At 52.6% G+C, this 17,658-nt stretch overlaps 31 non-coding genes and 2 pseudogenes across 31 annotated transcripts; all 33 read right to left on the bottom strand.

Moving 5' to 3' along the window:
• Window positions 1-283: 283 nt before the first annotated feature.
• Window positions 284-474, bottom strand: LOC127139509 (U2 spliceosomal RNA). Its single transcript, XR_007809710.1, has one exon. It is a non-coding gene; the product is annotated as a U2 spliceosomal RNA (small nuclear RNA).
• A 176-nt stretch (window positions 475-650) lies between these two features.
• On the bottom strand, window positions 651-766 carry LOC127139521 (U5 spliceosomal RNA). Its single transcript, XR_007809722.1, has one exon. It is a non-coding gene; the product is annotated as a U5 spliceosomal RNA (small nuclear RNA).
• Window positions 767-1,134: 368 nt separating this feature from the next.
• LOC127139508 (U1 spliceosomal RNA) lies at window positions 1,135-1,293 on the bottom strand. Its single transcript, XR_007809709.1, has one exon. It is a non-coding gene; the product is annotated as a U1 spliceosomal RNA (small nuclear RNA).
• A 560-nt stretch (window positions 1,294-1,853) lies between these two features.
• Window positions 1,854-2,043, bottom strand: LOC127139519 (U2 spliceosomal RNA). The gene has a single exon (XR_007809720.1). It is a non-coding gene; the product is annotated as a U2 spliceosomal RNA (small nuclear RNA).
• A 181-nt stretch (window positions 2,044-2,224) lies between these two features.
• On the bottom strand, window positions 2,225-2,332 carry LOC127139530 (uncharacterized; annotated as a pseudogene).
• Window positions 2,333-2,701: 369 nt separating this feature from the next.
• On the bottom strand, window positions 2,702-2,863 carry LOC127139505 (U1 spliceosomal RNA). Its single transcript, XR_007809706.1, has one exon. It is a non-coding gene; the product is annotated as a U1 spliceosomal RNA (small nuclear RNA).
• A 561-nt stretch (window positions 2,864-3,424) lies between these two features.
• LOC127139518 (U2 spliceosomal RNA) lies at window positions 3,425-3,614 on the bottom strand. Its single transcript, XR_007809719.1, has one exon. It is a non-coding gene; the product is annotated as a U2 spliceosomal RNA (small nuclear RNA).
• Window positions 3,615-3,795: 181 nt separating this feature from the next.
• On the bottom strand, window positions 3,796-3,907 carry LOC127139522 (U5 spliceosomal RNA). Its single transcript, XR_007809723.1, has one exon. It is a non-coding gene; the product is annotated as a U5 spliceosomal RNA (small nuclear RNA).
• A 367-nt stretch (window positions 3,908-4,274) lies between these two features.
• Window positions 4,275-4,437, bottom strand: LOC127139506 (U1 spliceosomal RNA). Its single transcript, XR_007809707.1, has one exon. It is a non-coding gene; the product is annotated as a U1 spliceosomal RNA (small nuclear RNA).
• Window positions 4,438-4,996: 559 nt separating this feature from the next.
• On the bottom strand, window positions 4,997-5,187 carry LOC127139510 (U2 spliceosomal RNA). The gene has a single exon (XR_007809711.1). It is a non-coding gene; the product is annotated as a U2 spliceosomal RNA (small nuclear RNA).
• Window positions 5,188-5,367: 180 nt separating this feature from the next.
• LOC127139523 (U5 spliceosomal RNA) lies at window positions 5,368-5,479 on the bottom strand. Its single transcript, XR_007809724.1, has one exon. It is a non-coding gene; the product is annotated as a U5 spliceosomal RNA (small nuclear RNA).
• A 368-nt stretch (window positions 5,480-5,847) lies between these two features.
• On the bottom strand, window positions 5,848-6,011 carry LOC127139502 (U1 spliceosomal RNA). The gene has a single exon (XR_007809703.1). It is a non-coding gene; the product is annotated as a U1 spliceosomal RNA (small nuclear RNA).
• Window positions 6,012-6,567: 556 nt separating this feature from the next.
• On the bottom strand, window positions 6,568-6,758 carry LOC127139511 (U2 spliceosomal RNA). Its single transcript, XR_007809712.1, has one exon. It is a non-coding gene; the product is annotated as a U2 spliceosomal RNA (small nuclear RNA).
• Window positions 6,759-6,938: 180 nt separating this feature from the next.
• On the bottom strand, window positions 6,939-7,050 carry LOC127139525 (U5 spliceosomal RNA). The gene has a single exon (XR_007809726.1). It is a non-coding gene; the product is annotated as a U5 spliceosomal RNA (small nuclear RNA).
• A 367-nt stretch (window positions 7,051-7,417) lies between these two features.
• On the bottom strand, window positions 7,418-7,581 carry LOC127139503 (U1 spliceosomal RNA). The gene has a single exon (XR_007809704.1). It is a non-coding gene; the product is annotated as a U1 spliceosomal RNA (small nuclear RNA).
• Window positions 7,582-8,142: 561 nt separating this feature from the next.
• Window positions 8,143-8,333, bottom strand: LOC127139512 (U2 spliceosomal RNA). Its single transcript, XR_007809713.1, has one exon. It is a non-coding gene; the product is annotated as a U2 spliceosomal RNA (small nuclear RNA).
• Window positions 8,334-8,514: 181 nt separating this feature from the next.
• Window positions 8,515-8,626, bottom strand: LOC127139526 (U5 spliceosomal RNA). The gene has a single exon (XR_007809727.1). It is a non-coding gene; the product is annotated as a U5 spliceosomal RNA (small nuclear RNA).
• A 371-nt stretch (window positions 8,627-8,997) lies between these two features.
• Window positions 8,998-9,158, bottom strand: LOC127139507 (U1 spliceosomal RNA). The gene has a single exon (XR_007809708.1). It is a non-coding gene; the product is annotated as a U1 spliceosomal RNA (small nuclear RNA).
• Window positions 9,159-9,720: 562 nt separating this feature from the next.
• LOC127139514 (U2 spliceosomal RNA) lies at window positions 9,721-9,911 on the bottom strand. The gene has a single exon (XR_007809715.1). It is a non-coding gene; the product is annotated as a U2 spliceosomal RNA (small nuclear RNA).
• Window positions 9,912-10,092: 181 nt separating this feature from the next.
• Window positions 10,093-10,200, bottom strand: LOC127139532 (uncharacterized; annotated as a pseudogene).
• Window positions 10,201-10,568: 368 nt separating this feature from the next.
• LOC127139513 (U1 spliceosomal RNA) lies at window positions 10,569-10,732 on the bottom strand. The gene has a single exon (XR_007809714.1). It is a non-coding gene; the product is annotated as a U1 spliceosomal RNA (small nuclear RNA).
• Window positions 10,733-11,295: 563 nt separating this feature from the next.
• On the bottom strand, window positions 11,296-11,486 carry LOC127139515 (U2 spliceosomal RNA). The gene has a single exon (XR_007809716.1). It is a non-coding gene; the product is annotated as a U2 spliceosomal RNA (small nuclear RNA).
• A 181-nt stretch (window positions 11,487-11,667) lies between these two features.
• On the bottom strand, window positions 11,668-11,779 carry LOC127139527 (U5 spliceosomal RNA). The gene has a single exon (XR_007809728.1). It is a non-coding gene; the product is annotated as a U5 spliceosomal RNA (small nuclear RNA).
• Window positions 11,780-12,150: 371 nt separating this feature from the next.
• LOC127139504 (U1 spliceosomal RNA) lies at window positions 12,151-12,315 on the bottom strand. The gene has a single exon (XR_007809705.1). It is a non-coding gene; the product is annotated as a U1 spliceosomal RNA (small nuclear RNA).
• Window positions 12,316-12,877: 562 nt separating this feature from the next.
• On the bottom strand, window positions 12,878-13,068 carry LOC127139516 (U2 spliceosomal RNA). Its single transcript, XR_007809717.1, has one exon. It is a non-coding gene; the product is annotated as a U2 spliceosomal RNA (small nuclear RNA).
• Window positions 13,069-13,249: 181 nt separating this feature from the next.
• Window positions 13,250-13,361, bottom strand: LOC127139528 (U5 spliceosomal RNA). The gene has a single exon (XR_007809729.1). It is a non-coding gene; the product is annotated as a U5 spliceosomal RNA (small nuclear RNA).
• A 374-nt stretch (window positions 13,362-13,735) lies between these two features.
• LOC127139524 (U1 spliceosomal RNA) lies at window positions 13,736-13,899 on the bottom strand. Its single transcript, XR_007809725.1, has one exon. It is a non-coding gene; the product is annotated as a U1 spliceosomal RNA (small nuclear RNA).
• Window positions 13,900-14,462: 563 nt separating this feature from the next.
• Window positions 14,463-14,652, bottom strand: LOC127139520 (U2 spliceosomal RNA). Its single transcript, XR_007809721.1, has one exon. It is a non-coding gene; the product is annotated as a U2 spliceosomal RNA (small nuclear RNA).
• Window positions 14,653-14,833: 181 nt separating this feature from the next.
• On the bottom strand, window positions 14,834-14,944 carry LOC127139531 (U5 spliceosomal RNA). Its single transcript, XR_007809731.1, has one exon. It is a non-coding gene; the product is annotated as a U5 spliceosomal RNA (small nuclear RNA).
• A 371-nt stretch (window positions 14,945-15,315) lies between these two features.
• On the bottom strand, window positions 15,316-15,479 carry LOC127139533 (U1 spliceosomal RNA). The gene has a single exon (XR_007809732.1). It is a non-coding gene; the product is annotated as a U1 spliceosomal RNA (small nuclear RNA).
• A 564-nt stretch (window positions 15,480-16,043) lies between these two features.
• Window positions 16,044-16,234, bottom strand: LOC127139517 (U2 spliceosomal RNA). Its single transcript, XR_007809718.1, has one exon. It is a non-coding gene; the product is annotated as a U2 spliceosomal RNA (small nuclear RNA).
• Window positions 16,235-16,416: 182 nt separating this feature from the next.
• On the bottom strand, window positions 16,417-16,528 carry LOC127139529 (U5 spliceosomal RNA). The gene has a single exon (XR_007809730.1). It is a non-coding gene; the product is annotated as a U5 spliceosomal RNA (small nuclear RNA).
• Window positions 16,529-16,901: 373 nt separating this feature from the next.
• Window positions 16,902-17,065, bottom strand: LOC127139534 (U1 spliceosomal RNA). The gene has a single exon (XR_007809733.1). It is a non-coding gene; the product is annotated as a U1 spliceosomal RNA (small nuclear RNA).
• Between the last annotated feature and the right edge of the window lie 593 nt (window positions 17,066-17,658).

Below are 17,658 nucleotides of genomic sequence, written 5' to 3' on the forward strand. Positions count from 1 at the left end.
GTATGCTCCCGTCTCTAAAGGTCTGTTGGACACGTTATCCCCTTATATAGAGAGAACTGCTTACTTTACCTTCTTTTCCAGCTGCAAAAGAGAGACGGTACACCCTGATCAACCTCCGGGGAAGGGAAAAATCAAGAGTGCACCACTAAGCGTACGACTCAGTAACCGCATCAGGGCTTTGAGCAACTTGTACCCTATCGATAAAGGAATGTGAGAAAAGCAAGGGACTCCCTGGAAAAAACACCCCCCACAAAACTCTATAGTTACATTTGCACGTTTCCAGAGAATGTGCACCGTACCTGGAGGTAATGCAATACCGGGTCGATGCGTGGAGTGGAAGGAGCAAGCCCCCGTTCCGGCTCCCTGATCCAAAAATCAATTTAATATATGGTCCCCGGGTAGGGGACGTATCAGATATTAAACTGATAAGAACAGATACTACACTTGATCTTAGCCAAAAGGCCGAGAAGCGATGAGTCCAAAGCGTTTCGTGTTCCGTCCAAGCTCTTGGCACGATCCTCTCTTGTCACGGTGCCCTGTTTTCAAGCCAGCCTAACAATGGCTGCTGCTTAGCACCCCCACCCAGTCTCCCCACTTTGCACCCCTGGTTCTTAGCGGAGACAGCCGTTTGACTTTTCACACACTCAAAGGGCTCAGCCTTACGGCCAAACTACCAAAAATAGCTTAAACTCGTTGGCGTTCCTCTCCACGGAAGTCTTTAGTAAAAGGCGAAAGACTTGTGCGTTATGAAGAGAAACCAGAGTCAGTACGGCCTTCGCCTTGAGGGCAGCCGAGAACCCAGTCGTCCCAGCCACCACCGTCACGGTAGGCCTCTCTTTGCGCCTGCCGCGTTCCAAATCCCAGATCGCACCCGTCAGCTACCCTGCCCCGTACTGTCACATGCGCTATCCAATGGGGTTTGCGGAGGGTTAGGCTTAGGCGGAAAGCCCCGCCTTTGGGGGCGGGGGGCGGGGGCATGTGTGCTTGTAACATACAGAAACGCCCACCAATCGTCACGGCCCGACAACAGCACCGACTCTGCAGTCGTAAAACTGGCATAGTTGGCAGCACGCTTTCACGCTTACGAGTAAAAGAAGCTACCCGGGACACCTTGTTTTCCTTTGACGTAGCGGTCAGGGGAGAGCGCGAACGCAGTCCCCCACTACCAGAAATTATGCAGTCGAGACTCCCACATTTGGGAATTCGCAGGGGTCAGCGCAACCGGAGTGCAATGGCTGAGCCTCGCCCTGGGTGAACCACCTTCTTGATCATGGTATCTCCCCTGGTAAGTATGAGTTGGAGTTGTCAGAGACGGTGGGGTCGGTTCCAGACACAGCACCCTGGCTGATGGTGGCCACACTGCACAATGCCAGAGTTCGGCGACATCAGCATTAGCTGACCCTCATCTGAGGCTTGTCCCGAGGCGTTGCAAGCACTATACTGCAGTTTGACAAAGTTGCGCGGTGCACAAACTTGCTGGTTTTATTGACTTTTCTCACCGGTCGGAGCTCGGCCCAGACAAACTGGAATGTGCCTGTTTTTTTTCAAAAAACAGTAATGCATAAGCCGTGTATGCTCCCGTCTCTAAAGGTCTGTTGGACACGTTATCCCCTTATATAGAGAGAACTGCTTACTTTACCTTCTTTTCCAGCTGCAAAAGAGAGACGGTACACCCTGATCAACCTCCGGGGAAGGGAAAAATCAAGAGTGCACCACTAAGCGTACGACTCAGTAACCGCATCAGGGCTTTGAGCAACTTGTACCCTATCGATAAAGGAATGTGAGAAAAGCAAGGGACTCCCCTGGAAAAAAACACCCCCACAAAACTCTATAGTTACATTGCACGTTTCCAGAGAATGTGCACCGTACCTGGGGTAATGCAATACCGGGTCGATGCGTGGAGTGGAAGGAGCAAGCCCCCGTTCCGGCTCCCTGATCCAAAAATCAATTTAATATATGGTCCCCGGGTAGGGGACGTATCAGATATTAAACTGATAAGAACAGATACTACACTTGATCTTAGCCAAAAGGCCGAGAAGCGATGAGTCCAAAGCGTTTCGTGTTCCGTCCAAGCTCTTGGCACGATCCTCTCTTGTCACGGTGCCCTGTTTTCAAGCCAGCCTAACAATGGCTGCTGCTTAGCACCCCCACCCAGTCTCCCCACTTTGCACCCCTGGTTCTTAGCGGAGACAGCCGTTTGACTTTTCACACACTCAAAGGGCTCAGCCTTACGGCCAAACCTACCAAAAATAAAACTCGTTGGCGTTCCTCTCCACGGAAGTCTTTAGTAAAAGGCGAAAGACTTGTGCGTTATGAAGAGAAACCAGAGTCAGTACGGCCTTCGCCTTGAGGGCAGCCGAGAACCCCAGTCGTCCCAGCCACCACCGTCACGGTAGGCCTCTCTTTGCGCCTGCCGCGTTCCAAATCCCAGATCGCACCCGTCACCCTCCCGTACTGTCACATGCGCTATCCAATGGGGTTTGCGGAGGGTTAGGCTTAGGCGGAAAGCCCCGCCTTTGGGGGCGGGGCGGGGGCTGGGGCATGTGTGCTTGTAACATACAGAAACGCCCACCAATCGTCACGGCCCGACAACAGCACCGACTCTGCAGTCGTAAAACTGGCATAGTTGGCAGCACGCTTTCACGCTTACGAGTAAAAGAAGCTACCCGGGACACCTTGTTTTCCTTTGACGTAGCGGTCAGGGAGAGAGCGCGAACGCAGTCCCCACTACCAGAAATTATGCAGTCGAGACTCCCACATTTGGGGAATTCGCAGGGGTCAGCGCAACCGGAGTGCAATGGCTGAGCCTCGCCCTGGGTGAACCACCTTCTTGATCATGGTATCTCCCCTGCCAGGTAAGTATGAGTTGGAGTTGTCAGAGACGGTGGGTCGGTTCCAGACACAGCACCCTGGCTGATGGTGGCCACACTGCACAATGCCAGAGTTCGGCGACATCAGCATTAGCTGACCCTCATCTGAGGCTTGTCCCCGAGGCGTTGCAAGCACTATACTGCAGTTTGACAAAGTTGCGCGGTGCACAAACTTTGCTGGTTTTATTGACTTTTCTCACCGGTCGGAGCTCGGCCCAGACAAACTGGAATGTGCCTGTTTTTTTTCAAAAAACAGTAATGCATAAGCCGTGTATGCTCCCGTCTCTAAAGGTCTGTTGGACACGTTATCCCCTTATATAGAGAGAACTGCTTACTTTACCTTCTTTTCCAGCTGCAAAAGAGAGACGGTACACCCTGATCAACCTCCGGGGAAGGGAAAAATCAAGAGTGCACCACTAAGCGTACGACTCAGTAACCGCATCAGGGCTTTGAGCAACTTGTACCCTATCGATAAAGGAATGTGAGAAAAGCAAGGGACTCCCCTGGAAAAAACACCCCCCACAAAACTCTATAGTTACATTGCACGTTTCCAGAGAATGTGCACCGTACCTGGAGGTAATGCAATACCGGGTCGATGCGTGGAGTGGAAGGAGCAAGCCCCGTTCCGGCTCCCTGATCCAAAAATCAATTTAATATATGGTCCCCGGGTAGGGGACGTATCAGATATTAAACTGATAAGAACAGATACTACACTTGATCTTAGCCAAAAGGCCGAGAAGCGATGAGTCCAAAGCGTTTCGTGTTCCGTCCAAGCTCTTGGCACGATCCTCTCTTGTCACGGTGCCCTGTTTTCAAGCCAGCCTAACAATGGCTGCTGCTTAGCACCCCCACCCAGTCTCCCCACTTTGCACCCCTGGTTCTTAGCGGAGACAGCCGTTTGACTTTTCACACACTCAAAGGGCTCAGCCTTACGGCCAAACCTACCAAAAATAGCTTAAACTCGTTGGCGTTCCTCTCCACGGAAGTCTTTAGTAAAAGGCGAAAGACTTGTGCGTTATGAAGAGAAACCAGAGTCAGTACGGCCTTCGCCTTGAGGGCAGCCGAGAACCCCAGTCGTCCCAGCCACCACCGTCACGGTAGGCCTCTCTTTGCGCCTGCCGCGTTCCAAATCCCAGATCGCACCCGTCAGCTACCCTGCCCCGTACTGTCACATGCGCTATCCAATGGGGTTTGCGGAGGGTTAGGCTTAGGCGGAAAGCCCCGCCTTTGGGGCGGGCGGGGGGGCATGTGTGCTTGTAACATACAGAAACGCCCACCAATCGTCACGGCCCGACAACAGCACCGACTCTGCAGTCGTAAAACTGGCATAGTTGGCAGCACGCTTTCACGCTTACGAGTAAAAGAAGCTACCCGGGACACCTTGTTTTCCTTTGACGTAGCGGTCAGGGGAGAGCGCGAACGCAGTCCCCCACTACCAGAAATTATGCAGTCGAGACTCCCACATTTGGGGAATTCGCAGGGGTCAGCGCAACCGGAGTGCAATGGCTGAGCCTCGCCCTGGGTGAACCACCTTCTTGATCATGGTATCTCCCTGCCAGGTAAGTATGAGTTGGAGTTGTCAGAGACGGTGGGTCGGTTCCAGACACAGCACCCTGGCTGATGGTGGCCACACTGCACAATGCCAGAGTTCGGCGACATCAGCATTAGCTGACCCTCATCTGAGGCTTGTCCCCGAGGCGTTGCAAGCACTATACTGCAGTTTGACAAAGTTGCGCGGTGCACAAACTTTGCTGGTTTATTGACTTTTCTCACCGGTCGGAGCTCGGCCCAGACAAACTGGAATGTGCCTGTTTTTTTTCAAAAAACAGTAATGCATAAGCCGTGTATGCTCCCGTCTCTAAAGGTCTGTTGGACACGTTATCCCCTTATATAGAGAGAACTGCTTACTTTACCTTCTTTTCCAGCTGCAAAAGAGAGACGGTACACCCTGATCAACCTCCGGGGAAGGGAAAAATCAAGAGTGCACCACTAAGCGTACGACTCAGTAACCGCATCAGGGCTTTGAGCAACTTGTACCCTATCGATAAAGGAATGTGAGAAAAGCAAGGGACTCCCCTGGAAAAAACACCCCCACAAAACTCTATAGTTACATTGCACGTTTCCAGAGAATGTGCACCGTACCTGGAGGTAATGCAATACCGGGTCGATGCGTGGAGTGGAAGGAGCAAGCCCCCGTTCCGGCTCCCTGATCCAAAAATCAATTTAATATATGGTCCCCGGGTAGGGGACGTATCAGATATTAAACTGATAAGAACAGATACTACACTTGATCTTAGCCAAAAGGCCGAGAAGCGATGAGTCCAAAGCGTTTCGTGTTCCGTCCAAGCTCTTGGCACGATCCTCTCTTGTCACGGTGCCCTGTTTTCAAGCCAGCCTAACAATGGCTGCTGCTTAGCACCCCACCCAGTCTCCCCACTTTGCACCCCTGGTTCTTAGCGGAGACAGCCGTTTGACTTTTCACACACTCAAAGGGCTCAGCCTTACGGCCAAACCTACCAAAAATAGCTTAAACTCGTTGGCGTTCCTCTCCACGGAAGTCTTTAGTAAAAGGCGAAAGACTTGTGCGTTATGAAGAGAAACCAGAGTCAGTACGGCCTTCGCCTTGAGGGCAGCCGAGAACCCCAGTCGTCCCAGCCACCACCGTCACGGTAGGCCTCTCTTTGCGCCTGCCGCGTTCCAAATCCCAGATCGCACCCGTCAGCTACCCTGCCCCGTACTGTCACATGCGCTATCCAATGGGGTTTGCGGAGGGTTAGGCTTAGGCGGAAAGCCCCGCCTTTGGGGCGGGGGGGGGGCATGTGTGTGCTTGTAACATACAGAAACGCCCACCAATCGTCACGGCCCGACAACAGCACCGACTCTGCAGTCGTAAAACTGGCATAGTTGGCAGCACGCTTTCACGCTTACGAGTAAAAGAAGCTACCCGGGACACCTTGTTTTCCTTTGACGTAGCGGTCAGGGGAGAGCGCGAACGCAGTCCCCCACTACCAGAAATTATGCAGTCGAGACTCCCACATTTGGGGAATTCGCAGGGGTCAGCGCAACCGGAGTGCAATGGCTGAGCCTCGCCCTGGGTGAACCACCTTCTTGATCATGGTATCTCCCCTGCCAGGTAAGTATGAGTTGGAGTTGTCAGAGACGGTGGGGTCGGTTCCAGACACAGCACCCTGGCTGATGGTGGCCACACTGCACAATGCCAGAGTTCGGCGACATCAGCATTAGCTGACCCTCATCTGAGGCTTGTCCCCGAGGCGTTGCAAGCACTATACTGCAGTTTGACAAAGTTGCGCGGTGCACAAACTTTGCTGGTTTTATTGACTTTTCTCACCGGTCGGAGCTCGGCCCAGACAAACTGGAATGTGCCTGTTTTTTTTCAAAAAACAGTAATGCATAAGCCGTGTATGCTCCCGTCTCTAAAGGTCTGTTGGACACGTTATCCCCTTATATAGAGAGAACTGCTTACTTTACCTTCCAGCTGCAAAAGAGAGACGGTACACCCTGATCAACCTCCGGGGAAGGGAAAAATCAAGAGTGCACCACTAAGCGTACGACTCAGTAACCGCATCAGGGCTTTGAGCAACTTGTACCCTATCGATAAAGGAATGTGAGAAAAGCAAGGGACTCCCCTGGAAAAAACACCCCCACAAAACTCTATAGTTACATTGCACGTTTCCAGAGAATGTGCACCGTACCTGGAGGTAATGCAATACCGGGTCGATGCGTGGAGTGGAAGGAGCAAGCCCCCGTTCCGGCTCCCTGATCCAAAAATCAATTTAATATATGGTCCCCGGGTAGGGGACGTATCAGATATTAAACTGATAAGAACAGATACTACACTTGATCTTAGCCAAAAGGCCGAGAAGCGATGAGTCCAAAGCGTTTCGTGTTCCGTCCAAGCTCTTGGCACGATCCTCTCTTGTCACGGTGCCCTGTTTTCAAGCCAGCCTAACAATGGCTGCTGCTTAGCACCCCCACCCAGTCTCCCCACTTTGCACCCTGGTTCTTAGCGGAGACAGCCGTTTGACTTTTCACACACTCAAAGGGCTCAGCCTTACGGCCAAACCTACCAAAAATAGCTTAAACTCGTTGGCGTTCCTCTCCACGGAAGTCTTTAGTAAAAGGCGAAAGACTTGTGCGTTATGAAGAGAAACCAGAGTCAGTACGGCCTTCGCCTTGAGGGCAGCCGAGAACCCCAGTCGTCCCAGCCACCACCGTCACGGTAGGCCTCTCTTTGCGCCTGCCGCGTTCCAAATCCCAGATCGCACCCGTCAGCTACCCTGCCCCGTACTGTCACATGCGCTATCCAATGGGGTTTGCGGAGGGTTAGGCTTAGGCGGAAAGCCCCGCCTTTGGGGGCGGGGGCGGGGGCATGTGTGCTTGTAACATACAGAAACGCCCACCAATCGTCACGGCCCGACAACAGCACCGACTCTGCAGTCGTAAAACTGGCATAGTTGGCAGCACGCTTTCACGCTTACGAGTAAAAGAAGCTACCCGGGACACCTTGTTTTCCTTTGACGTAGCGGTCAGGGAGAGCGCGAACGCAGTCCCCCACTACCAGAAATTATGCAGTCGAGACTCCCACATTTGGGGAATTCGCAGGGGTCAGCGCAACCGGAGTGCAATGGCTGAGCCTCGCCCTGGGTGAACCACCTTCTTGATCATGGTATCTCCCCTGCCAGGTAAGTATGAGTTGGAGTTGTCAGAGACGGTGGGGTCGGTTCCAGACACAGCACCCTGGCTGATGGTGGCCACACTGCACAATGCCAGAGTTCGGCGACATCAGCATTAGCTGACCCTCATCTGAGGCTTGTCCCCGAGGCGTTGCAAGCACTATACTGCAGTTTGACAAAGTTGCGCGGTGCACAAACTTTGCTGGTTTTATTGACTTTTCTCACCGGTCGGAGCTCGGCCCAGACAAACTGGAATGTGCCTGTTTTTTTTCAAAAAACAGTAATGCATAAGCCGTGTATGCTCCCGTCTCTAAAGGTCTGTTGGACACGTTATCCCCTTATATAGAGAGAACTGCTTACTTTACCTTCTTTTCCAGCTGCAAAAGAGAGACGGTACACCCTGATCAACCTCCGGGGAAGGGAAAAATCAAGAGTGCACCACTAAGCGTACGACTCAGTAACCGCATCAGGGCTTTGAGCAACTTGTACCCTATCGATAAAGGAATGTGAGAAAAGCAAGGGACTCCCCTGGAAAAAACACCCCCACAAAACTCTATAGTTACATTGCACGTTTCCAGAGAATGTGCACCGTACCTGGAGGTAATGCAATACCGGGTCGATGCGTGGAGTGGAAGGAGCAAGCCCCCGTTCCGGCTCCCTGATCCAAAAATCAATTTAATATATGGTCCCCGGGTAGGGGACGTATCAGATATTAAACTGATAAGAACAGATACTACACTTGATCTTAGCCAAAAGGCCGAGAAGCGATGAGTCCAAAGCGTTTCGTGTTCCGTCCAAGCTCTTGGCACGATCCTCTCTTGTCACGGTGCCCTGTTTTCAAGCCAGCCTAACAATGGCTGCTGCTTAGCACCCCCACCCAGTCTCCCCACTTTGCACCCCTGGTTCTTAGCGGAGACAGCCGTTTGACTTTTCACACACTCAAAGGGCTCAGCCTTACGGCCAAACCTACCAAAAATAGCTTAAACTCGTTGGCGTTCCTCTCCACGGAAGTCTTTAGTAAAAGGCGAAAGACTTGTGCGTTATGAAGAGAAACCAGAGTCAGTACGGCCTTCGCCTTGAGGGCAGCCGAGAACCCCAGTCGTCCCAGCCACCACCGTCACGGTAGGCCTCTCTTTGCGCCTGCCGCGTTCCAAATCCCAGATCGCACCCGTCAGCTACCCTGCCCCGTACTGTCACATGCGCTATCCAATGGGGTTTGCGGAGGGTTAGGCTTAGGCGGAAAGCCCCGCCTTTGGGGGGCGGGGGGCTGGGGCATGTGTGCTTGTAACATACAGAAACGCCCACCAATCGTCACGGCCCGACAACAGCACCGACTCTGCAGTCGTAAAACTGGCATAGTTGGCAGCACGCTTTCACGCTTACGAGTAAAAGAAGCTACCCGGGACACCTTGTTTTCCTTTGACGTAGCGGTCAGGGGAGAGCGCGAACGCAGTCCCCACTACCAGAAATTATGCAGTCGAGACTCCCACATTTGGGGAATTCGCAGGGGTCAGCGCAACCGGAGTGCAATGGCTGAGCCTCGCCCTGGTGAACCACCTTCTTGATCATGGTATCTCCCCTGCCAGGTAAGTATGAGTTGGAGTTGTCAGAGACGGTGGGTCGGTTCCAGACACAGCACCCTGGCTGATGGTGGCCACACTGCACAATGCCAGAGTTCGGCGACATCAGCATTAGCTGACCCTCATCTGAGGCTTGTCCCCGAGGCGTTGCAAGCACTATACTGCAGTTTGACAAAGTTGCGCGGTGCACAAACTTTGCTGGTTTTATTGACTTTTTCTCACCGGTCGGAGCTCGGCCCAGACAAACTGGAATGTGCCTGTTTTTTTTTCAAAAAACAGTAATGCATAAGCCGTGTATGCTCCCGTCTCTAAAGGTCTGTTGGACACGTTATCCCTTATATAGAGAGAACTGCTTACTTTACCTTCTTTTCCAGCTGCAAAAGAGAGACGGTACACCCTGATCAACCTCCGGGGAAGGGAAAAATCAAGAGTGCACCACTAAGCGTACGACTCAGTAACCGCATCAGGGCTTTGAGCAACTTGTACCCTATCGATAAAGGAATGTGAGAAAAGCAAGGGACTCCCCTGGAAAAAAACCCCCCCACAAAACTCTATAGTTACATTGCACGTTTCCAGAGAATGTGCACCGTACCTGGAGGTAATGCAATACCGGGTCGATGCGTGGAGTGGAAGGAGCAAGCCCCCGTTCCGGCTCCCTGATCCAAAAATCAATTTAATATATGGTCCCCGGGTAGGGGACGTATCAGATATTAAACTGATAAGAACAGATACTACACTTGATCTTAGCCAAAAGGCCGAGAAGCGATGAGTCCAAAGCGTTTCGTGTTCCGTCCAAGCTCTTGGCACGATCCTCTCTTGTCACGGTGCCCTGTTTTCAAGCCAGCCTAACAATGGCTGCTGCTTAGCACCCCCACCCAGTCTCCCCACTTTGCACCCCTGGTTCTTAGCGGAGACAGCCGTTTGACTTTTCACACACTCAAAGGGCTCAGCCTTACGGCCAAACCTACCAAAAATAGCTTAAACTCGTTGGCGTTCCTCTCCACGGAAGTCTTTAGTAAAAGGCGAAAGACTTGTGCGTTATGAAGAAAACCAGTACGGCCTTCGCCTTGAGGGCAGCCGAGAACCCCAGTCGTCCCAGCCACCACCGTCACGGTAGGCCTCTCTTTGCGCCTGCCGCGTTCCAAATCCCAGATCGCACCCGTCAGCTACCCTGCCCCGTACTGTCACATGCGCTATCCAATGGGGTTTGCGGAGGGTTAGGCTTAGGCGGAAAGCCCCGCCTTTGGGGGGGGGCGGGGCTGGGGCATGTGTGCTTGTAACATACAGAAACGCCCACCAATCGTCACGGCCCGACAACAGCACCGACTCTGCAGTCGTAAAACTGGCATAGTTGGCAGCACGCTTTCACGCTTACGAGTAAAAGAAGCTACCCGGGACACCTTGTTTTCCTTTGACGTAGCGGTCAGGGGAGAGCGCGAACGCAGTCCCCCACTACCAGAAATTATGCAGTCGAGACTCCCACATTTGGGGAATTCGCAGGGGTCAGCGCAACCGGAGTGCAATGGCTGAGCCTCGCCCTGGGTGAACCACCTTCTTGATCATGGTATCTCCCCTGCCAGGTAAGTATGAGTTGGAGTTGTCAGAGACGGTGGGGTCGGTTCCAGACACAGCACCCTGGCTGATGGTGGCCACACTGCACAATGCCAGAGTTCGGCGACATCAGCATTAGCTGACCCTCATCTGAGGCTTGTCCCCGAGGCGTTGCAAGCACTATACTGCAGTTTGACAAAGTTGCGCGGTGCACAAACTTTGCTGGTTTTATTGACTTTTCTCACCGGTCGGAGCTCGGCCCAGACAAACTGGAATGTGCCTGTTTTTTTTTCAAAAAACAGTAATGCATAAGCCGTGTATGCTCCCGTCTCTAAAGGTCTGTTGGACACGTTATCCCCTTATATAGAGAGAACTGCTTACTTTACCTTCTTTTCCAGCTGCAAAAGAGAGACGGTACACCCTGATCAACCTCCGGGGAAGGGAAAAATCAAGAGTGCACCACTAAGCGTACGACTCAGTAACCGCATCAGGGCTTTGAGCAACTTGTACCCTATCGATAAAGGAATGTGAGAAAAGCAAGGGACTCCCCTGGAAAAAACACCCCCCACAAAACTCTATAGTTACATTGCACGTTTCCAGAGAATGTGCACCGTACCTGGAGGTAATGCAATACCGGGTCGATGCGTGGAGTGGAAGGAGCAAGCCCCCGTTCCGGCTCCCTGATCCAAAAATCAATTTAATATATGGTCCCCGGGTAGGGGACGTATCAGATATTAAACTGATAAGAACAGATACTACACTTGATCTTAGCCAAAAGGCCGAGAAGCGATGAGTCCAAAGCGTTTCGTGTTCCGTCCAAGCTCTTGGCACGATCCTCTCTTGTCACGGTGCCCTGTTTTCAAGCCAGCCTAACAATGGCTGCTGCTTAGCACCCCCACCCAGTCTCCCCACTTTGCACCCCTGGTTCTTAGCGGAGACAGCCGTTTGACTTTTCACACACTCAAAGGGCTCAGCCTTACGGCCAAACCTACCAAAAATAGCTTAAACTCGTTGGCGTTCCTCTCCACGGAAGTCTTTAGTAAAAGGCGAAAGACTTGTGCGTTATGAAGAGAAACCAGAGTCAGTACGGCCTTCGCCTTGAGGGCAGCCGAGAACCCCAGTCGTCCCAGCCACCACCGTCACGGTAGGCCTCTCTTTGCGCCTGCCGCGTTCCAAATCCCAGATCGCACCCGTCAGCTACCCTGCCCCGTACTGTCACATGCGCTATCCAATGGGGTTTGCGGAGGGTTAGGCTTAGGCGGAAAGCCCCGCCTTTGGGGGCGGGGCGGGCGGGGCATGTGTGCTTGTAACATACAGAAACGCCCACCAATCGTCACGGCCCGACAACAGCACCGACTCTGCAGTCGTAAAACTGGCATAGTTGGCAGCACGCTTTCACGCTTACGAGTAAAAAGAAGCTACCCGGGACACCTTGTTTTCCTTTGACGTAGCGGTCAGGGGAGAGCGCGAACGCAGTCCCCCACTACCAGAAATTATGCAGTCGAGACTCCACACATTTGGGGAATTCGCAGGGGTCAGCGCAACCGGAGTGCAATGGCTGAGCCTCGCCCTGGGTGAACCACCTTCTTGATCATGGTATCTCCCCTGCCAGGTAAGTATGAGTTGGAGTTGTCAGAGACGGTGGGGTCGGTTCCAGACACAGCACCCTGGCTGATGGTGGCCACACTGCACAATGCCAGAGTTCGGCGACATCAGCATTAGCTGACCCTCATCTGAGGCTTGTCCCGAGGCGTTGCAAGCACTATACTGCAGTTTGACAAAGTTGCGCGGTGCACAAACTTTGCTGGTTTTATTGACTTTTCTCACCGGTCGGAGCTCGGCCCAGACAAACTGGAATGTGCCTGTTTTTTTTCAAAAAAACAGTAATGCATAAGCCGTGTATGCTCCCGTCTCTAAAGGTCTGTTGGACACGTTATCCCCTTATATAGAGAGAACTGCTTACTTTACCTTCTTTTCCAGCTGCAAAAAGAGAGACGGTACACCCTGATCAACCTCCGGGGAAGGGAAAAATCAAGAGTGCACCACTAAGCGTACGACTCAGTAACCGCATCAGGGCTTTGAGCAACTTGTACCCTATCGATAAAGGAATGTGAGAAAAGCAAGGGACTCCCCTGGAAAAAACACCCCCACAAAACTCTATAGTTACATTGCACGTTTCCAGAGAATGTGCACCGTACCTGGAGGTAATGCAATACCGGGTCGATGCGTGGAGTGGAAGGAGCAAGCCCCCGTTCCGGCTCCCTGATCCAAAAATCAATTTAATATATGGTCCCCGGGTAGGGGACGTATCAGATATTAAACTGATAAGAACAGATACTACACTTGATCTTAGCCAAAAGGCCGAGAAGCGATGAGTCCAAAGCGTTTCGTGTTCCGTCCAAGCTCTTGGCACGATCCTCTCTTGTCACGGTGCCCTGTTTTCAAGCCAGCCTAACAATGGCTGCTGCTTAGCACCCCCACCCAGTCTCCCCACTTTGCACCCCTGGTTCTTAGCGGAGACAGCCGTTTGACTTTTCACACACTCAAAGGGCTCAGCCTTACGGCCAAACCTACCAAAAATAGCTTAAACTCGTTGGCGTTCCTCTCCACGGAAGTCTTTAGTAAAAGGCGAAAGACTTGTGCGTTATGAAGAGAAACCAGAGTCAGTACGGCCTTCGCCTTGAGGGCAGCCGAGAACCCCAGTCGTCCCAGCCACCACCGTCACGGTAGGCCTCTCTTTGCGCCTGCCGCGTTCCAAATCCCAGATCGCACCCGTCAGCTACCCTGCCCCGTACTGTCACATGCGCTATCCAATGGGGTTTGCGGAGGGTTAGGCTTAGGCGGAAAGCCCCGCCTTTGGGGGGGGGGGCGGGGGCTGGGGCATGTGTGCTTGTAACATACAGAAACGCCCACCAATCGTCACGGCCCGACAACAGCACCGACTCTGCAGTCGTAAAACTGGCATAGTTGGCAGCACGCTTTCACGCTTACGAGTAAAAGAAGCTACCCGGGACACCTTGTTTTCCTTTGACGTAGCGGTCAGGGGAGAGCGCGAACGCAGTCCCCCACTACCAGAAATTATGCAGTCGAGACTCCCACATTTGGGGAATTCGCAGGGGTCAGCGCAACCGGAGTGCAATGGCTGAGCCTCGCCCTGGGTGAACCACCTTCTTGATCATGGTATCTCCCCTGCCAGGTAAGTATGAGTTGGAGTTGTCAGAGACGGTGGGGTCGGTTCCAGACACAGCACCCTGGCTGATGGTGGCCACACTGCACAATGCCAGAGTTCGGCGACATCAGCATTAGCTGACCCTCATCTGAGGCTTGTCCCCGAGGCGTTGCAAGCACTATACTGCAGTTTGACAAAGTTGCGCGGTGCACAAACTTTGCTGGTTTTATTGACTTTTCTCACCGGTCGGAGCTCGGCCCAGACAAACTGGAATGTGCCTGTTTTTTTTCAAAAAACAGTAATGCATAAGCCGTGTATGCTCCCGTCTCTAAAGGTCTGTTGGACACGTTATCCCCTTATATAGAGAGAACTGCTTACTTTACCTTCTTTTCCAGCTGCAAAAGAGAGACGGTACACCCTGATCAACCTCCGGGGAAGGGAAAAATCAAGAGTGCACCACTAAGCGTACGACTCAGTAACCGCATCAGGGCTTTGAGCAACTTGTACCCTATCGATAAAGGAATGTGAGAAAAGCAAGGGACTCCCCTGGAAAAAAACACCCCCCACAAAACTCTATAGTTACATTGCACGTTTCCAGAGAATGTGCACCGTACCTGGAGGTAATGCAATACCGGGTCGATGCGTGGAGTGGAAGGAGCAAGCCCCCGTTCCGGCTCCCTGATCCAAAAATCAATTTAATATATGGTCCCCGGGTAGGGACGTATCAGATATTAAACTGATAAGAACAGATACTACACTTGATCTTAGCCAAAAGGCCGAGAAGCGATGAGTCCAAAGCGTTTCGTGTTCCGTCCAAGCTCTTGGCACGATCCTCTCTTGTCACGGTGCCCTGTTTTCAAGCCAGCCTAACAATGGCTGCTGCTTAGCACCCCCACCCAGTCTCCCCACTTTGCACCCCTGGTTCTTAGCGGAGACAGCCGTTTGACTTTTCACACACTCAAAGGGCTCAGCCTTACGGCCAAACCTACCAAAAATAGCTTAAACTCGTTGGCGTTCCTCTCCACGGAAGTCTTTAGTAAAAGGCGAAAGACTTGTGCGTTATGAGAGAAACCAGAGTCAGTACGGCCTTCGCCTTGAGGGCAGCGAGAACCCCAGTCGTCCCAGCCACCACCGTCACGGTAGGCCTCTCTTTGCGCCTGCCGCGTTCCAAATCCCAGATCGCACCCGTCAGCTACCCTGCCCCGTACTGTCACATGCGCTATCCAATGGGGTTTGCGGAGGTTAGGCTTAGGCGGAAAGCCCCGCCTTTGGGGGCGGGGGCGGGGCTGGGGCATGTGTGCTTGTAACATACAGAAACGCCCACCAATCGTCACGGCCCGACAACAGCACCGACTCTGCAGTCGTAAAACTGGCATAGTTGGCAGCACGCTTTCACGCTTACGAGTAAAAGAAGCTACCCGGGACACCTTGTTTTCCTTTGACGTAGCGGTCAGGGGAGAGCGCGAACGCAGTCCCCCACTACCAGAAATTATGCAGTCGAGACTCCCACATTTGGGGAATTCGCAGGGGTCAGCGCAACCGGAGTGCAATGGCTGAGCCTCGCCCTGGGTGAACCACCTTCTTGATCATGGTATCTCCCCTGCCAGGTAAGTATGAGTTGGAGTTGTCAGAGACGGTGGGGTCGGTTCCAGACACAGCACCCTGGCTGATGGTGGCCACACTGCACAATGCCAGAGTTCGGCGACATCAGCATTAGCTGACCCTCATCTGAGGCTTGTCCCCGAGGCGTTGCAAGCACTATACTGCAGTTTGACAAAGTTGCGCGCGGTGCACAAACTTTGCTGGTTTTATTGACTTTTCTCACCGGTCGGAGCTCGGCCCAGACAAACTGGAATGTGCCTGTTTTTTTTCAAAAAACAGTAATGCATAAGCCGTGTATGCTCCCGTCTCTAAAGGTCTGTTGGACACGTTATCCCCTTATATAGAGAGAACTGCTTACTTTACCTTCTTTTCCAGCTGCAAAAGAGAGACGGTACACCCTGATCAACCTCCGGGGAAGGGAAAAATCAAGAGTGCACCACTAAGCGTACGACTCAGTAACCGCATCAGGGCTTTGAGCAACTTGTACCCTATCGATAAAGGAATGTGAGAAAAGCAAGGGACTCCCCTGGAAAAAACACCCCCCACAAAACTCTATAGTTACATTGCACGTTTCCAGAGAATGTGCACCGTACCTGGAGGTAATGCAATACCGGGTCGATGCGTGGAGTGGAAGGAGCAAGCCCCCGTTCCGGCTCCCTGATCCAAAAATCAATTTAATATATGGTCCCCGGGTAGGGGACGTATCAGATATTAAACTGATAAGAACAGATACTACACTTGATCTTAGCCAAAAGGCCGAGAAGCGATGAGTCCAAAGCGTTTCGTGTTTCCGTCCAAGCTCTTGGCACGATCCTCTCTTGTCACGGTGCCCTGTTTTCAAGCCAGCCTAACAATGGCTGCTGCTTAGCACCCCCACCCAGTCTCCCCACTTTGCACCCCTGGTTCTTAGCGGAGACAGCCGTTTGACTTTTCACACACTCAAAGGGCTCAGCCTTACGGCCAAACCTACCAAAAATAGCTTAAACTCGTTGGCGTTCCTCTCCACGGAAGTCTTTAGTAAAAGGCGAAAGACTTGTGCGTTATGAAGAGAAACCAGAGTCAGTACGGCCTTCGCCTTGAGAGGGCAGCGAGAACCCCAGTCGTCCCAGCCACCACCGTCACGGTAGGCCTCTCTTTGCGCCTGCCGCGTTCCAAATCCCAGATCGCACCCGTCAGCTACCCCTGCCCCGTACTGTCACATGCGCTATCCAATGGGGTTGCGGAGGGTTAGGCTTAGGCGGAAAGCCCCGCCTTTGGGGGGCGGGGCGGGGGCTGGGCATGTGTGCTTGTAACATACAGAAACGCCACCAATCGTCACGGCCCGACAACAGCACCGACTCTGCAGTCGTAAAACTGGCATAGTTGGCAGCACGCTTTCACGCTTACGAGTAAAAGAAGCTACCCGGGACACCTTGTTTTCCTTTGACGTAGCGGTCAGGGGAGAGCGCGAACGCAGTCCCCCACTACCAGAAATTATGCAGTCGAGACTCCCACATTTGGGGAATTCGCAGGGGTCAGCGCAACCGGAGTGCAATGGCTGAGCCTCGCCCTGGGTGAACCACCTTCTTGATCATGGTATCTCCCCTGCCAGGTAAGTATGAGTTGGAGTTGTCAGAGACGGTGGGGTCGGTTCCAGACACAGCACCCTGGCTGATGGTGGCCACACTGCACAATGCCAGAGTTCGGCGACATCAGCATTAGCTGACCCTCATCTGAGGCTTGTCCCGAGGCGTTGCAAGCACTATACTGCAGTTTGACAAAGTTGCGCGGTGCACAAACTTTGCTGGTTTTATGACTTTTCTCACCGGTCGGAGCTCGGCCCAGACAAACTGGAATGTGCCTGTTTTTTTTCAAAAAACAGTAATGCATAAGCCGTGTATGCTCCCGTCTCTAAAGGTCTGTTGGACACGTTATCCCCTTATATAGAGAGAACTGCTTACTTTACCTTCTTTTCCAGCTGCAAAAAGAGACGGTACACCCTGATCAACCTCCGGGAAGGGAAAAATCAAGAGTGCACCACTAAGCGTACGACTCAGTAACCGCATCAGGGCTTTGAGCAACTTGTACCCTATCGATAAAGGAATGTGAGAAAAGCAAGGGACTCCCTGGAAAAAACACCCCCACAAAACTCTATAGTTACATTGCACGTTTCCAGAGAATGTGCACCGTACCTGGAGGTAATGCAATACCGG

Source organism: Lates calcarifer, unplaced genomic scaffold (genome assembly GCF_001640805.2).
Source record: "Lates calcarifer isolate ASB-BC8 unplaced genomic scaffold, TLL_Latcal_v3 _unitig_1503_quiver_3855, whole genome shotgun sequence".
Taxonomy (NCBI): Eukaryota; Metazoa; Chordata; class Actinopteri; family Centropomidae; genus Lates; species Lates calcarifer.